The sequence below is a fragment of the Montipora foliosa genome, chromosome 12, assembly GCF_036669935.1.
Source record: "Montipora foliosa isolate CH-2021 chromosome 12, ASM3666993v2, whole genome shotgun sequence".
Taxonomy (NCBI): Eukaryota; Metazoa; Cnidaria; class Anthozoa; order Scleractinia; family Acroporidae; genus Montipora; species Montipora foliosa.
Window position 1 is genome coordinate 11152406 of NC_090880.1, and position 5000 is coordinate 11157405.

Sequence of the window (5000 nt, forward strand, 5' to 3'; positions counted from 1 at the left end):
AACTTTTGAAAACGCGTCGGACAGCATTCCAGGGAGCTTGCCGGAATACAAAGCCATTAACAAGCCATCTTCATTTATTTGGGGCCGACATGGCGATGGAAGAACAATAACAGTCAACACGTCGACCATTGACAATGCCTATAACGAGATTACAAAATGGCGGAAGAACACTTTTCTTGTCCCCTATGGGAAAACAGGAAAAGATTTCATTGATAAATTAACACAGCACATAAACGATTGGAACAATGAGTCAGAAATGCAACACATTGCCCTTAAAGCAGCTATTGTCCTCGCTGTTGGGTTACAAAAACCGAGCCAGAAATCTAAGGCGAAGGAGCATCAAGAGTGCTTAGCTAAACGTCTGGCGCTGTGGAAAGAGGGCGAAATAGATGTCCTAGTGCGTGAAGGGCGGATCATCCAAAGACGTCTTACCAACTCCCGTAGAGCTGATCCACCCAATAAAGCAAGCGTTTTTGCAAACCTTGTCATGACAGGCAAAATTAATTCAGCCTTGCGATACCTCAGCGATGGAGACGGCGGGGGTATTTTGCCCTTGAGCGATGACGTCATGAGACAACTTAAGGAAAAACACCCTGTGGCACAGGACGCCTCCCTAGGTTCTCTACTCTTTGGACCAATCGAAGAAGTTCCAGATACAGTGTACTACCAGATCAATGGGGAGATGGTTCGTGACGCTGCTTTAAGGACTAAAGGCTCTGGCGGACCTTCGGGTGTAGACGCCAATGGCTTTAGAAGAATACTTGCGTGCAAATCTTTCAAGAAATCTGGGTCCGATCTGTGCACAGCTATAGCTACAATGACCAGACGACTGTGCACGGAATTTGTTGACTTTCTTAGTATTGAGGCAATTTTAGCCAATCGTCTGATTCCACTTGACAAAGGAGAGGGCGCGGTCCGGCCGATTGGGGTTGGTGAAGTAATACGGAGGATAATTGCGAAGTGCGTGTTGAGAGTAACAAAACCAGATGTCGTTGACGCAAGTGGCTCGCTGCAGGCATGCGCAGGCCATAAAAGTGGGAGTGAGGCTGCCATTCATGCAATGCGCAATATTTTCGACGCTGATGACACGGACGCTGTTCTTCTTGTTGACGCCTCAAATGCCTTTAATGCCCTGAACAGAGCTGCTGCATTGCACAATACAAGAGTGCTATGTCCAACCATAGCTACTTATGCGATTAACACCTACAGACAGCCTGCGAGGCTCTTCATTATAGGCGGCCAAGAACTTAGATCAGCGGAAGGCACCACACAGGGGGACCCTCTCGCTGTGAGCATGTACGCCATTAGTCTCCAGCCACTGATAACGCGTCTACACGTCTCAGGCTCAGCTAAACAGTGTTGGTTTGCTGACGATGCAACGGGAAGTGGTTCTCTGAAAGATGTGCGGAAATGGTGGGACGAGCTATCAGAGAGTGGTCCGGCGTTAGGGTACTCCCCAAATGCAAAAAAGTGCTGGTTGATCATTAAACCTGATAAAGAACACGCTGCTATGCAGGTATTTGGTGACACAGCGATTAACATCACCTCTGAAGGCCACAAGCACCTAGGTGCAGCTCTTGGATCGAGGTCATTTCTGGAAGGGTACGTGGGCGAGAAGGTAGAAGACTGGGTAAACCAGGTCACCAAACTTGCAGAGTTCGCCTTATCACAACCTCAGGCGAGCTATGCAGCGTTCACTTTTGGGCTACGGCACCGATGGACGTATTTCTTAAGGACACTGCCCGATATTACCGACTTGTTAGAGCCTTTGGAGCGTGCGATAAGCGAAGTCCTCATACCAGCTATTACGAACCACGCAACAACTGAAACCGAGCGCGAACTCCTTGCGCTTCCTGTGCGCTTGGGAGGGCTTGGGCTTATAGATCCAGTCAAAGCCTCACCCAAAGAATATGAGGCTTCAGTCAGGGTCACAAGTCCCCTAGTAAGGCAAATTGTGGAGCAAGTGCATCAGACCCCGGATGTGTCAGAAGCAAAAACACTGCAAATAAGCGCGCGTAAGGAGAAGGATGAGTGTATGGGTGAGAGGCTAAAACGGGTGAAGACCTCTCTGCCGACAGGAACCAAGTGAGCTGTAGAGCTAGCCACGGAGAAGGGAGCATCGAACTGGCTGACAGTAATTCCCATCAAAGACTTGAACTTCAATCTAAATAAGAGAGAATTCAGAGACGCGATCAGTCTGAGATACGACTGGGAAATCACCGACACACCGAAAGTGTGCGTATGCGGGGACCGTTTCAACGTAGATCATGCAATGGTATGCCGACGTGGCGGGTTTATAATACAGCGTCATAATGAGCTTCGTGACCTGGAAGCAGAGATGTTGAGCATGGTATGTAATGATGTGGAAATAGAGCCGGTCCTTCAGGAAATCAATGGAGAGACTTTGAACAGAGGTGCCAACAGAGCTCCTGATGCACGTTTAGATATTAGCGCTCGTGGCTTCTGGGAGAGACAGAGGACTGCATTCTTCGATGTCAGGGTTTGTCACCCTAATGCATGTTCTTACAGAGATCCAAGCCCCAAGGAAATCTACAGGCAACACGAGAATGAAAAAAAACGCCAATATGCAAGCAGGGTGATGGAGGTGGAGCAAGGCACCTTTACGCCACTTGTTTTTACTACCACAGGCGGAATGGCCGAGGAATGTAAGAGATACCACAGCAGATTAGCTGAACTACTTGCCATTAAGAAGGGAGAGGACTACGCCAGCACCGTGTCCTGGCTAAGAGCAAAAGTATCGTTTGCTATCCTCCGCTCAGCTCTCCTCTGCCTTAGAGGTTCCAGAGGAAGAAGAAGGAATGTAGACCTTCAGGAAACAGACATTAGAATCGAGAATGTGACCGCCAGAATTTCTTAGTTTTCGTAATTTTTAATTTGGTTGTTTTTGTTTTTCTTTTTTTTTCTGACTGATATTATCTGCATATGTATTTTTTTTTTTTTTAAATAAGAGTGGCTTTTCTTTAAGGAGCTTATCTTTATTTCCAATTTTTTTTTAGTCAGAACGCTATCATGACATGAATTTTTCTTACTACAAATAAGAATATCTTCGTAAGTTTATTGTGCTTCGTACTAGTCTCTTTTTTAATGGAAATGAATTGTAAATAGGTTTTAATAGTCTTCTTTTTGTTTTACTTCTTACTTATAAATAGCAATTTGCTTGGAATATGTTAATAAAGGGATTATTATTATTATTATTATTATTATTATTATTATTATTATTATTATTATTATTATTATTATTGGAGGCTTAAACCATCGCCACGGGCAACGATCGTTAGTATTTTGCCGTTATCCTATTTCCTACGCAATATTAGCATGGGGAAGTGCATATAAAACACATATTGATAAGATTCAAACTAAACAAAATCATTCTGCTAGGCTTATTTTCTTTGCCACCACTTATGGCGAGCACACAGAAAGTGCACTTCCTCTGCTAAATTTATTAGATGTTCTGACGGTACATAATGTTTATCGATTTCACATTTTAAAATTCACATACTTTTGGCATAAAGGCCTCCTCCCAAAGCTGTTTTCAAATTATTTTCAATATGCTAGTAATGTTCTCAACTACAATACCAGGTATGCATCGAAACAAAACCTTTACGTAAAAAAAGTGCGAACTAACACGGGAAAACAAACAATCGGATATGCTGCATGTATTGTGTGGGACAAAATTCCCTCAAACGTTAAAGAACTAAATGTATACCAATTCTCAAAACAACTGAAACCTCATTTACTGTCAGAACAACATAGTTAAATATAACTTAAGCATATACCCTTTCTCTCTTATTGCATTCTACCTTTAAAATTGTTTCTTCGAAGATTCTATCTCAATTGATGTCCATAATGTTCGCTTAGTAAAATATATTCTATATACAAGGCTAAAAGTTAAAAAATTAAAATATTCAAACCAAACGTTTTCGGCTGTTTGCCATCATCAGGGTTGATGATGGCAAACAGCCGAAAACGTTTGGTTTGAATATTTTAATTTTTTAACTTTTAGCCTTTTATATAGAATATATCTATCTCAATTCTTCACAACTTTAAAAATCTGGAGAACTGGCTAGAAAATCTTAGGATTCTTTCAGCTCCAGGCTTTTAAGTACAAAAAAAAAATTATCTTATCTCTATTTATGCATATTTATGTAATTAAGTACAAAGTGAATAAAGGTGTTGTTGTTGTTGTTATTTCATCTTGTTCGCGTCACTGCAATATAACCTACAATTGACTTGGTAGGGACGCTGTTCAGGTAACTAATTATAAAAGACGAGATTGAAGAATTGGAAAAGCCTGGTTTTCACTAGCGACAGAAGCATGAGTAGGTTATGCAAGTGAAAACGAAAGTCAACATTAGCACCAAAATCAACCACGGCATCCGCGAGGAATCTGGAACGAGCGCGTAGCAAATTTCATACAACGCAAGCACAAGGAAAAGGAAAAAAAATGATGCTTGTGCTTGCGTGAACCCCGTTTTCACGGTGAAATAAGCGCTTTTATGCTTGCGCTTGTGCTTGCGTCGGTAGTGAAAACCAGGTTTAAGAACGCTGCTCAAGTAAATAATCATAAAAAAAACAAGAATTGACTGTTAAGGACGTTCGCGCCAATTGTTTCTGTGCATCCTTACTGCGCACGCAAATGCACACGCCACGTCATACACGAGCGCGCGCGCTAAGTAATAAAATGAGAAATGGTAGGGCAAAAGGCCATTGCTATAGCTTTGCCTGGATTTAACGGTCTTGGACGTTCGGTGACCCCAATTTTTCTTTCCAGAAACGGATTTTATTTACAATTATCTCCACGTTGTCCAAAAATGAACAAAAAATCAATGTGGGAAGTTAAAAAAATTTCAAGATTTCTGCTCACGGGACATCAAATCCTGCCATCTCGCGGCGGCAAGGCGCGTGAAACTGTGGTCGCTAAATGCGAACTTGATCTTTAAGGAACCTCACCAGTTGACTAAATTCACTTAATAAGTCCA